Source organism: Protopterus annectens, chromosome 1.part1, assembly GCF_019279795.1.
Source record: "Protopterus annectens isolate FY-2018-M chromosome 1.part1, PAN1.0, whole genome shotgun sequence".
Lineage (NCBI taxonomy): Eukaryota > Metazoa > Chordata > Ceratodontiformes > Protopteridae > Protopterus > Protopterus annectens.
Genome location: NC_056726.1, coordinates 813,910,035 through 813,923,188, shown reverse-complemented (window position 1 = coordinate 813,923,188; position 13,154 = coordinate 813,910,035). Strand labels below are relative to the sequence as shown.

Sequence of the window (13,154 nt, the reverse complement as noted above, 5' to 3'; positions counted from 1 at the left end):
CTAGACTAAGCATTTGTGTACTAGAGCTAGGCCTGTGAGACGGGGCTTTAGGAGGCACGGCCTTGGAAGATTTAGCTGCTTTAGCCCTGGCAAAGGCCTTAATTGACATGGATGCAGGGGGCCTAGCAGCTCCACGTGCAGGAGTAGATACATCTAGGGGAATAGTACCTGATAAATCCTGAGAAACTGTAAGAGCAGGAGGAATTTCAGTAGCAGATTCAGCCATGCTGGAAGAGGCCTCGGTAGTAGGAGGCATGCTTTCGGCCGAAGGAAGAACCGCAGATTCGGTTTAAGCCGAAACCGACACTCGCGGTTGGCTTAACCGCGGTTTCGGCCGAAACCCCGGACCGTGAGTGTCGGTCCTTTTCCTTACGCTTTTTAGCTAAATGCGAAGTCGGAGTCTCCGACGGCATGATATAAGCAAAAGCGGAGCCGAAAAACTCCTCTGCAAACTCCGACCGACGTCTAAGCGTCCGTCGGTTGAAGGAAGCACAGGCTAAACAAGCTGCTACGTCGTGGTCTGGGCCTAAACAAGGTAGGCAGTAAGAGTGGAAGTCTTTATGAGGTATTTGTTTCCCACAAGTTAAACAGTTATTCACTTTTTGTGACATCGGCTGAGGCAAGAAAGAGTCCCCAACGGGGTACTTAGCTTTTTAGAAGTCTTCGGTAGTAGTAATCTCTGGATCTGACCGACCGGCACTTGCGAACAGCTTCTGCTTCGGGCGCCACGCTGCAAGAAAGACTGAGGAAAATGGTGTCGGCTGATGCCTTTATACCCGAAGAACTGCAGCTATGACGTCGGGTGAAGTGCGACACCAGCCGAGGCCAGACCCAGACTTTGGAATCCGGCCGACCGAAGGGCTGCCTGAGGCCAGGACAACCCATTTGTTAGGACTGCAGATGCATCCTTGAAGGACATCAAGTAAATTAACAAAACAGAGAAAGCAAGTATAAACATTCCTAAATCAGTTCTGAAAGAGAATTCAATGGGTTTCCCTCCAACAGTATAAAACACACAAGAGAAGGCAATTAAGAAAGATTGTACTAGCTGCTTAAAATGCTATATCAATTACCACCTAAACTGCACACTACCCAAGGTGAAGCAGTGTTTAGCTTATGTTGGCAGCAGCTCACCCAATTTACCTTCAGAGTTTAAGTTAAAATGGGGCTTAAACTTTACAATAAACTAAAACAATACTTACACAAGAAGAAATGTCACAGTGATAATTTCCAAACTCTTCGTACACTTATACCTTTATTTTCCTTTGCATCTTCTTGGTAGATGGACTTGTTTGAATAATGTTAACTCTGTATATTCACAATAATAGTGTATCGGGGCCCACACAGCAATAACTGCAGAGAGAAAGAAAAGAGAGAAGCTTTCTTATAACCACAAAAGGGAAAAGGCAATAAAGAACTACATGCACAAGTTGCTGAAAAACTGTAAAACCAAATTGGTATATATGTACATATAGCAAAACAGAAAACACAGCTGTATAAAGTGCTCACTCCAGGATAACTTCAAGCAGTAGGTTCTTAATTATGTGGGGGTAGTTAAGCAGTCAGAGTGAAACTTAACTTTGGCCAAATTTCCTCCCAAGCTACAAGACATCCCCTCTCCATGTGGGAAAAAAAACTACCTTGTGATCACCAGGGTAGGGTAGCCAACACCCCCCCCCCCCCACGCATCTTCCTCCATTCTTCTGAATGAGATTCTCAAGGGAGTTAAATCCTTATAACTAAAGGAAACCACAAATGGCCAAGTCATTCCTGTAATGGCAAAATTATGTGAATGCACCCATGTAACCTCAAGCTCTTAGTCAACACCTCCAAACCCACAGAAAAAGTAGTTCCACTGTAAGCCTTTTCCTGGAGTCTGAGAAATCTTGGCCCTGCCATTGAAATTGTTCCCTCATAGCATGCAAGGTTTCCCCAAAGGAAAATTCCTCAGGTGGAAAGGCAGAAGGGATGGACTCTTCAGCATCAGAGTCTTCGTAAGGGGAAAAAGGAGCCTCTGGAGGGTCTGTATTATCTGAATCAGAGGAATCATCTGTGGACACTGGCTCAGGGGGCTCTGCTCTAGGCCTCTTCTCTGGAGGTGGATGAGAGGCCCTGTCTGGATGAGGCTGGGATCCCCGGATTAAAGAAATAAGATCCTCTGCCAAAGAAAGCATTTGGGAACTGGAACTGGGCCTGTGAGTAGGGGTTTTAACAGGCACAGTTTTTGTAGCTTTAGCAGCTTTAGCCCTGGCAAAGGCCTTAATGGACATGGCTGCAGGAGGCCTAGCAGCTCCACGTGCAGGAGTAGAAATATCCAAGGGAATAGTGTCTGATAATTCCTGAGAAATCGCAACAGCAGGTTGGATTTCAGAAGCCGATTCCACGAGGTTAGAAGAAGCCTCGGAAGAAGGAATGCTTTCGGCTGAAGAACCGCTTGCTCGGTTTCAGCCGAAACAGAGACACTCGCGGTTTGCTTAACCGCGGTTTCAGCCGAAACCGCGGACCGCGAGTGTCGGTCCTTTTCCTTGCGTTTTTTGGTTAGTTGTGTAGTCGGAGGATCCGACGGCATTTTATAAGCAAAATCAGAGCCGAAAAAAGTACAGTTTTGTACCTACCATAAATGTAGATGTTCGAGGATTCCATTGCTGCAGTCCTAACAATCGGGTATAGTCCGCATCCAGTCGGCCCGAATACCAGAGTATAAGGCTGACGTCGGTCATGGCGCATTAGACTGATGTCAGTACGTCAGGGTACTAATGCGCATGACCGGCGTCCTATCCTCAGTCTTTTCTTGCCCCAGATGTCAGAAGACCCTAAAAGGACAAGGCCCAAAAAGCCTGCACCAAAACATGAACAATATATACAAAAATATAAGCAGGTAAGCTCACCTACACTACCACCCCTAAACACAGAGGGGAAGGAGGGAGGGTGGACTGCAGCAATGGAATCCTCGAACATCTACATTTATGGTAGGTACAAAACTGTACTATGTTCTTCGTCTTCCATTGCTGCAGTCCTAACAATCGGTAGAATCCCAAAGCAGAGGTAAGGGAGGCTGGCAAATCATAAAGAAGCAGGAGCTGACAACATGCCTTGCAAAACAGCTGTGGCAAAACCAGCCCTAGACTTAGAGTAGATAGGAAGGTGATAATGCTTAGAGAAAGTATGCACTGAACTCCAAGTAGCTGCTTCCAAAATATCCTTAGTTGCCACCCCCCGTAGAAATGCTGTTGAAGTGGCAGTAGCCCTAGTGGAATGAGGCCTAATCCCAGCTGGAACCTCCTTGCCATGATGGGAATAACAAAATGCAATGCAAAAGCCAATCCACCTAGAAATAGTTTGTTTTGACACAGGCTTGCCCTGCGAACTCAAAGCAAAAGAAACAAACAACTGCTGAGACTGTCTAAAATCCTTAGTCCTGCTTAAGTAATAACGCAATTGCCTGTGTACATCTAAAGTATGCAAAATCTTTTCCCCTTTATTCTGGGGGTCTGCATAAAAAGTAGGCAAATGAATAGTCTGGTTTAAAGCCACACTAGAAACCACCTTAGGCATAAAGGAAGGATTAGTACGTAATGATACCCTATCCTTATGGAAAATCAAAAGGGCTCGACTGCCATAAGGGCCTGCAACTCAGACACCCTTCTTGCAGAAGTAATAGCCAACAAAAAGCAGTCTTCCATGACAAATATTTCAATTCAGCAGTAGCCGCAGGCTCAAAAGGTTGTAGAGTAAGTTTTTCCAACACAAAATTGAGATCCCAAGCAGGAGTAGGAGCTCTACGTGGGGTCTTATATTCTTTGCCCTCTAAGAAACTGCTTGAACAAAGGATGTGAAAACAAAGGTGGGTCACAATCATAGTGAGCTGAAATTGCTGCAGCATGAATCTTAATAGAAGAGAAGGACAACCCTTTGTCCAATAACTCGGTAAGATATTGAAGAGCCACACTCAAATTAGGCTCAGAAATCTCCAAATTCCTTGCTGCACTCCAAAATAAAAATCTCTTCCATTTTGCTGCGTACACTCTCCTTGTACTAGGTCGTCTAGCTTCCATAATCACATTTAAAACTTGTTGAGGAAGTTGAGACCTGCTGTGTTTCAACACAGAATATGCCAGGCTGTTAGATGAAGAGAGTGAAGCTTGACATTGAGCAGATGACCGTCCTCTTGAGATAACAGATGAGGAATCAGAGGTAAAGGCCATGGAGGCTTCTTTACCAGACTCCGTAGTAGTGGGTACCAGTGTTGCCGAGGCCAATCTGGAGCTATCAAAATCATCCTTGGCCTGTCTTGTCTGACCTTTAATAGCACCTTTGGAAGAAGAGGCAGAGGTGGAAAGGCATACACATGAAGATTTTCCCAACTGAAAGACAGAGCATCCACTTTCCAAGCTGTGTGATGAAACCCCTTTGTGCAATACTTTGGCAGCTGGTGGTTTAGTGGAGAAGCGAACAGATCTATGTCTGGAGTTCCCCATGACACTGTCAATGTCTGAAATACATGAAGATCCAGTTTCCACTCGTGGGGATCCATGATTCGTCTGCTTAACACATCTGCTAAGGAGTTCTGTGCTCCTGGCAGAAACCTTGCCTGAAGAGTTAGTTGCAAGCTTAGCGCAATCTCCCATAAAATCATTGCTTGCCTGCATAGAGGATAAGAATGTGTTCCCCCTTGCTTGTTGATGTACCACATGACAGTTGTGTTGTCTGTTAGAATCAACACCTGTCCTGGAAGAAGTAACTCCTTGAAAGCCAGTAAAGCGAACTGGACTGCTAACATCTCCTTCATGTTGATATGTAGATGCTGTAGTCTGGCAGGCCACTTGTCTTGTATCCACTTTCCAAGTAGATGAGCTCCCAAGCAATGTCCGAGGCATCTGTCGTTAAAATCTGACTCGCCTCTGGCCGGGTCACAGAGAGTCCCTTGTTTAGGTGACATTCCTGAGCCCACCACAAAATTCCTTTGAAGGCAAGGTATTATGGGAATGACAGTGTCTAAATCCTGGCAGTGCTGTGTCCATACATTTTGAGATACCATTGTAACTTCCTCATATGCAGTTTGGCATTGGGAAGCACCAGAATACAAGATGCCATGAACCCTAATGCTTGAAGGACTGTCCCTGCAGTCAGCACGGACTGATGAGATAGATGATGGAAGTAAAGTGATAGACTCATTTGTTTGTCCGGGGTTAAAAAGGCCATCTGGGCTGCTGTATTCAGTCTCACACCCAGAAAGCACATGTCTTGAGAGGGTACTAGACTGGACTTTATTTCGTTCACAGAATACCCTAGGCATCTTAGCACTGCTATAACATATTCCAGATGCTGTAGAAGGTCTTCCTTTTCTTGAGCCAGAATCAGGCAGTCGTCTAAGTAAGGATAGATTTGAATTCCTTGTAGCCTGAAGTAAGCTATCACTGGAGCCAGAACCTTGGTGAATACTCTGGGCAGTAGATAAGCCAAAGGGCAATGCAGAGAACTGATAATGAGAATCTCCAGCTCGAAACCGCAGATACTTCCTGCAACTTAGCCTGATAGGCACATGAAGGTAAGCTTCCTTGAGATCTAAAGTTACCATCCAGTGATCTTTGCCCAGCAGAGGTAAAAGCTGTTGTAATGTCAACATCTTGAACTTGGGAATGTCCAGACAAGTGTTGAGGAGAGATAAATCCAAAATTGGTCTCCACGTGTTCCCCTTCTTTGGTACTAGGAACATGCGGGAATAAAATCCTAGGCCCCTTTCTGATACAGGGACTGGCTGAATGGCCCCCATTTTGAGTAACTGAGAAACTTGCTTGTGAGCCTCTTTTCTTTGTGGAGGAGGAACGTCTGGCATGCCTTTGAAAGGGGGCATTGTATGGAAATAAAACCTGTAACCGTGGTGAATAATGTCCAACACCCATCTGTCTTGAGTAATTAAATCCCAATTTTCTTTGAAAAGAGACAGTCGTCCTCCCAAAGGAGCTGCCAGGCGAGAATCTACTGGCAGCTGAAAAGGCAGGTCATTGGGTCTGCTTACGAAAGGACTGACCCTGCCCTCACTAGAAGTCTGAGCAGGTGAACTCCCTGTTCTAGACCTAAAAGAACCTTGAGCCCTGCCCCTACCACGTCTAGACCTACCCCTAGACTGGGAGTCATAAGCAGGATAAGTCCACCCCTTAGCAGGCCAATTTCTACTAAACTTGGTGGCTGTACCTGCAAAAAATTCTTAACAGTTTGCATAGATCTAGCTTTGTCCTCCATTTTCTTTAAAACTGCTTCCACAGGCGAACCAAACAAAACATCAGACTGTAAAGGTGCATCCAAAATCCTTGTCTTAACATGCTCAGCCAAATTCTGATCTCTTAACCAGGCATGCCTGCGAAGAACAGAACTAGTGGCAGCCACCCTCGAGGAGGCCTGCACAGCATCAAAGCCACATTGCAAAGAATGCTTGCCCACTTGTTCAGACACATAAACCAAATCCAGCAACTCTTTACACTCAATACCTTCCGCCAAAGCATCCACCTTAGACTTCAATTGAGAAAGGAGATAATTTTGATATTTCAGCATGTGGAACTGACAATTCAATGCTCTCATGGCTAGAGTGGAAGAAGTATACAGTTTCTTACCCCACCTATCCAAAGCCCTAGCCTCCTTGTCAGTGGGAACAGGATTTCTAACCACAGAGGCTTTAACACCTTTAGGCCCCTGAGAAATAGTTTCTGGGTCCGCCCTAGGACTCTTAAACAAATACTTATGAGCTTCAGGCACCCTATAGTACCTATCAGGTTTAACAGGAGCAGGAGGCAAAGAATCAGGGTTCAGGGAAGCCTCTGCAAAACATCTTCCACCACAGTCAACACAGGAGGTATAGCTAAGGGCCTATGCTGGGGTAAAACAAGAATTCCCTAAGCCTCTTCCTGGAATCAGAGTAATCCTGGCCTTCCCATTTAAAGTGCTCCCTCATGGAATGCAGAGTCTCTGAAAATGAAAAATCCTCAGGAGGAGAAGCCAAGGAGTGGCATCATCCATATCAGAATCAGAATAAGGAGGATACTCCTGTAAATCATCCGCAGAGGACTCAGAAGCCTCTGAACCGTGTTCAAAACTGGCAAACTCCGGCTCCACCCTAGGCCTCTTAGCAGGAGGGCCCATAGAACCTCTAATCATAGTAATCAAATCTTCTGCCATTTTAAGCATATGTTTCTTAGGTACAGAACCCGAAAAGCTAGGAGAAGCCCCACTGAAGCTGAAATTGGCCTACCTCTAAAGAAGCTTTAGCAACAGAAGGAGAGGCTCCAATTACTGTGGGACAAGAGGGAAGAATAGGCCCTTGAGAAGCCCCTTCAGCCTGGCCTGCCTCCTGAGATGGGACATCCTGGAACAGTAAAGTTTCTGCCGGAGACTCCATAGAAACTCCTGGCAAAACCTCTGGCTCCACTGAGCCTCCTAAAGAACCGACGTCCGGGACTGCGGTTCTTCAACCCTAGGCTTCGCTGTTTTGTCCTTGCGCTTCCTGGACGAAGCGGGCGCCGGAGCATCCGACGGCATTTTATAATTGCAACGTTTCCCAAACACTAACCTGGCACAGTCTAACCTCCTCTTAATAGTGCGTTTGTTAAACCTAGCACAAGAGCGGCAACCAACAACGTCGTGCTCAGGCCCTAAACAAGGTATACACAAAGTATGGAAATCCTTATGCGGTATCTGTTTCCCACAAGAAATACAGTTATTCACTTTTTCTGACATCCGGTTAAATACTGAGGCAAGAAAAACCAAAATGTTCCCAACGGGTACTTAGCCAACTCTGATTCGGTCTGAAACTCGGTTTGAAATATCTCAGAACGCCAACCTGCACTTGCAAAACTGCTTCTGCATCGGACCACGCGGCAAAAAAGACTGAGGATAGGACGCCGGTCATGCGCATTAGTACCCTGACGTACTGACGTCAGTCTAATGCGCCATGACCGACGTCAGCCTTATACTCTGGTATTCGGGCCGACTGGATGCGGACTATACCCGATTGTTAGGACTGCAGCAATGGAAGACGAAGAACATCTGCTCAGCAAATTCAGACCGACGTCTAAGCGTCGGTCGGTTAAAAGAAGCACAGGCTAGACAAGCTGCTACGTCGTGGTCTGGGCCTAAACAAGGTAAGCAGTAAGAGTGGAAATCTTTGAGGTATTTGTTTCCCACAAGTTACAGTTATTCACTTTTTCTGACATCGGCTGAGGCAAGAAAGAGTCCCCAACGGGGTACTTAGCTTTTTAGAAGTCTTCGAAGTTGTATTCGGTAGTAGCAATCTCTGGTTCTGACCGACCGGCACTTGCGAACAGCTTCTGCTTCGGGCGCCACGCGGCAAGAAAGACTGAGAAAAATGGCGTCAGCTGATGCCTTTATACCCGAAGAACTGCAGCTATGACGTCAGGTGAAGTGCGACACCAGCCGAGGCCAGACCCAGACTTTGGAATCCGGCCGACCGAAGGGCTGCCTGACGACAGGACAACCCATTTGTAAGGACTGCAGATGCATCCTTGAAGGACATCCACAAATGGCCAAGTCATTCCTGTAATGGCAAAATTATGTGAATGCACCCATGTAACCTCAAGCTCTTAGTAAACGCCTCCAAACCCACAGAAAAAGTAGTTCCACTGTAATATTAACAGTCTGCAGATGAATAGGTGGCAGAAGGGGGAGTTATCACCTACTCCAGCAAGTCCCTGCTACTCAAAAATGCACTGCTATGGCATAGCTGAGCATCAATCTTCTTACAACAGAATCCTTGCTGTAGTAATTTTGGAATAGATTGAAAAACAATCATAAGCCCTAAAAGGAACAGTTCTGAAACATGCTGTGCAGGACTGAAATAGCAAAACTACGCTGCCCCAAGACTGGGAGTCAGCTCCAACATCTGGTGAAAACCACGGCCGTGGTGCATGAGACCATTTTCACAAATATTCAATGTAGAAAAAAAGGGAAGCTGCAGTGGTAGAGTGCATTTTGACCTTTCCTAGGAGCACCTTCTTATACCTGCCAAAGCAAAAATTAAACCAGCTGCCTTACTACCTAGGTAAGGTCTGTTTAGTAATCTGAAGATTATAATCCTTCCATAAAATAGCTGGTTCAACTTCCTCTAGGTTTGCAGACTGGAAACTGTAGTCAGACACTGGGCAACATGGAGTCTCCCTCTACAGTATTTTAATATTCAATGAAATGTAAAGGGAAGCTGAATGGCCAGCTTAGTGGTCACCACCAAGACCATCATAGGCAAAAAAGATGGTTGGATTCAGAGATGTACCTTGCCCTTGTGTAAAACTCCATATGGCTCTCTATACAAGAGGGTTCATACAGAAACTTCAGCTCTGCCTTCCCATCTGGCTAGAAAGAGTCACATGGTGTGGTGACGGATTGCCTGGGGTGTGTTAAAAGTTTAAGCACAAACTTCAAACACATTGTGGAAGAAAGAGGTCATAAGAAACAGACAGTAAAGACAAACTGGTATACCCAAACGAAAGCAAATGTACAGATCCTTTCAAATGATAGAACCTATGTACCAAGAGAGAGAGGATTAATTGAAAAAGTTAGTGAGATACCCTTGTTGGTATAAAAGGCTAAGAATCTTCCACTTAGAGGCAACAGGTCACAGATAAAAGTCATCCTGACCCACATGGGGATTTTTTTTCCAAAGGGGGGATTTAGTGCTCAGGGGTAAAAGTACAGTTTTGTACCTACCATAAATGTAGATGTCAGATAGGTATGCATCTGCAGTCCTTACATATGGGTTGTCCTGCCTCAGGCAGCCCTTCGGTCGGCCAGATTCCAAAGTCTGGGTCCGGCGTCGGCTGATGTCGCCCCTTCCCAGACGTCAGAGCGCCTGGGGTATAAAAGAGTCAGCAGACACCATCTTCCTCAGTTTTTCTTGCCCCAGATGCCAGGTGCCCTCTAAGGAAGGCTAAATTTGGAGAAATGCAAAATATTCCAAACATGCACAGTAATAAAAAACAAATACACCATAATAGATAACCCCAGCTAGCTATAAGAGGGATAAGTACCCAAGAAATACCACAGAGGGGAAGGAGGGAGGGAAAACCTGACTGCAGATGCATACCTATCGGACATCTACATTTATGGTAGGTACAAAACTGTACTATGTCCTTCAAGGATGCATCTGCAGTCCTTGCATATGGGTAGAATACCATAGCCAAGCTGGGGGTGGTAGGATCTAAGAAAATGATGGTGTAGCTAAAATGCCCTGCAGGACTGCCGTAGCAAAGCCTGCTCTGGATCTGGAATATAAGGGCAAATTGTAATGCTTGGAAAATGTATGCACGGAGCTCCATGTAGCAGCTTCTAAAATGTCCTTGGTAGCCACCCCTCTTAAAAAGGCTGTGGAGGTGGCTGTGGCTCTGGTGGAATGAGGCCTGATGTTAGCTGGCACAGTTTTTCCATGATAAGAGTAGCAGAATCGAATGCAATTTCCTATCCATTTTGAAATTGTCTGTTTGGAAATTGCTTTGCCTTGGATGCCTGCAGCATATGCTACCAACAGCTGGTCAGTTTTTCTGAAAGTCTTAGTTCTGTCCAAGTAGTAGCGTAACTGTCTGTGAATGTCCAGGATATGCAGAAATATTTCTCCCTTGTTTTGCGGATCTGGAAAGAAGGTAGGCAGGTGAATAGCTTGGTTCAATGAGACCCTGGATACCACCTTTGGCATGAATGAAGGATTGGTTCTCAAGGAGACTCTATCCTGATGAAAAATAAGAAATGGTTGTACTGCCATGAGTGCCTGCAATTCAGATACTCTTCTTGATGAGGTTATGGCCAGAAGGAAGGCAGTCTTCCAAGACAGGAACTGTAACTCTGAAGATGCTGCTGGTTCAAAGGGAGGTAGAGTCAACTTTTCCAACATGACGTTAAGGTCCCATGTAGGCACTGGTGGTTTTCTTGGAGGATTGATGTTTTTAATTCCTCTTAGAAACTGCCTTAGGAGAGGATGAGAGAAGACAGGTGGATCAGTATTGTATTCTGCTGAAATTGCTGAAGCATCAATTTTTATGGAAGAGTAAGAAAGGCCATTGTGGAGCATTTCTGCCAAGTATTCCAGGATGTGCGCCATGCTCATCACTGTGGCATCTAGGCCCTTTGCGGTGCTCCAAGTGTGGAATCTTTTCCATTTTGCTGAATATGCCTTTCTCGTGGAAGGTCTGCGAGCTTCCATGATGATATCCTTCACTCTCTTGGATAGCTTTTCCTGGTGAGGAGTCAAGGTATTCTCCAGGCTGTCAGCTGCAGGGTTTTCAGGCTGGAGTGCAGAGTTTTGTAATTGTGCTGTCAGAAGGAGTGACCATTGTGGTAGAGGCCACTGTTTTGTGTGTGACAGGTATCGTAACAGTGGGTACCAGTGCTGCCTTGGCCAGTCCAGGGCTATTAGAATCACTTTTGGCTGCTCTGTCCTGATTTTCAGTAAGACCCTGGTCATTAGTGGAAGAGGTGGAAATGCATACACTGTTAGAGTATTCCAGCTGAAAGAGAGGGCGTCCACTTTCCATGCTTGTGGGTGGTATGTCCTTGAACAGAATTTCCTCAGCTGATGATTGTGGTGGGAGGCAAAAAGATCCATGTCCAGCCTTCCCCAAAATTGTGTTATCTGAAGGAAGATGTCTGGGTGTAGCATCCATTCGTGTGGATCCATGGTATTTCTGCTTAGGCTGTCTGCCAGTATATTGTCTTTTCCTGGCACAAACTGGGATTGCAGCTCTATATTGAGTTTTAGGGAAAGTTCCCAAAGATTCATTGCTAGTCTGCAGAGAGGGTAGGAATGGGTACCTCCTTACTTGTTTATGTACCACATAACTGTGGTATTGTCTGTCCTTATTAGCAGGTGGCCTTGATGTAAAAAGTGCTTGAAGGCCTCGATTGCATGCATCACTGTCAGCATTTCCTTTTGGTTTATGTGCATGTGCAATTCTTTCTGAGACCATAGTCCTTGGATGCATCTGTCCTCCATGTGTGCTCCCCATCCATGGTCTGAAGCGTCCGAGGTAATGGTTTGGCTGGTTACTGGTTTGCTGAAAGGCAGACCCCTGTTTGACTGGCTTGCTTGGGCCCACCACAGGAATTCCTTTTGAAGGCATGGAATGAGCGGTATCAAAGTTTCTAGACTGTGATTGTGCTGAGACCATTAACTCCTTAGGTACCATTGTAGTTCTCATATGCAGCCTTGCTTGTGGAATCAGAAGAATGCACGATGCCATGTAACCCAGGGCCTGCAGGATTTTCCTTGCAGTCATCAGAGTTTGTTTTGTCAGATTTTTGAAGTAGTCCGGTAGTTGTCTGTTTTTCTTCTGTGAGAAAAGCCATTTGGGTGGTTGTATATAGTTCCGCACCCAGAAAAGTTATTCTTTGGGATGGCACAAGTCTTGACTTGTGAATGTTGACTGTGTATCCCAAGGACTGCAGAAGGCGGATGGCATAATTCAAATGTTTTTCCAAAGTTTGTTGGCTGTCCACTTGTATAAGGCAGTCCAGATACGGGTATATTTGAATCCCCTGAAGTCTGCAGTGTGCAATTACTGATGCCAGGCATTTCGTGAATACTCTGGGCGCAGTAGATAAGCCAAAGGGCAATGCTGAGAATTGATAATGCTCTGAACCTGCAAGAAATATGAGGTGTCTTCTGCAACTTTGTCTGATAGGGACATGCAGGTATGCCTCCTTAAGGTCTAGAGTTACCAGCCAAGACCCCTTGCCCAGCATGGGAAGGAGTTGCTGTAGGGTCAGCATTTTGAATTTTGGCACAATGAGATAAGTATTGAGTGCGGACAAATCGAGAATAGGCCTCCATTGTTTTTCTTTTCTTGGGACAAGGAATAGTCTGGAATAAAATCCTTGGCCTTGTTCTGCGAGTGGAAACTTTTCTATAGCTTTCATTTGCAATAGGTTGGCAATTTGTTTTAAAGCCTCTGCCCTTTGATTTGGTGGCAGGTTTGGCATTCCTTTTCTTTTTGGTAATGTATGGAAATGGAACCTGTATCCTTTGTCTATTATTTGCAGTGTCCATTTGTCCCTTGTAATACTGTGCCAATTTCTTGAGAATAAAGAAAGCTTTCCGCCCAAAGGTGCTTCTAATTGAGCCCTGGTTGGCGGGATCAAGGTGAAGTCATTGAGTCTGT

General features: G+C 45.5%; 1 protein-coding gene across 1 annotated transcript in view; it reads right to left on the bottom strand.

Annotated features, from left to right (window-relative positions):
• The window catches only part of TLN1 (talin 1), a 3,443,760-nt gene that overhangs the window by 3,120,031 nt on the left and 310,575 nt on the right, over positions 1 to 13,154 (bottom strand). Inside the window, exon 2 of the mRNA XM_044078439.1 lies at positions 1,203 to 1,353. The gene's annotated coding sequence lies outside the window, so the exon portion shown is untranslated. The remainder of the gene's footprint in view (positions 1 to 1,202; positions 1,354 to 13,154) is intronic.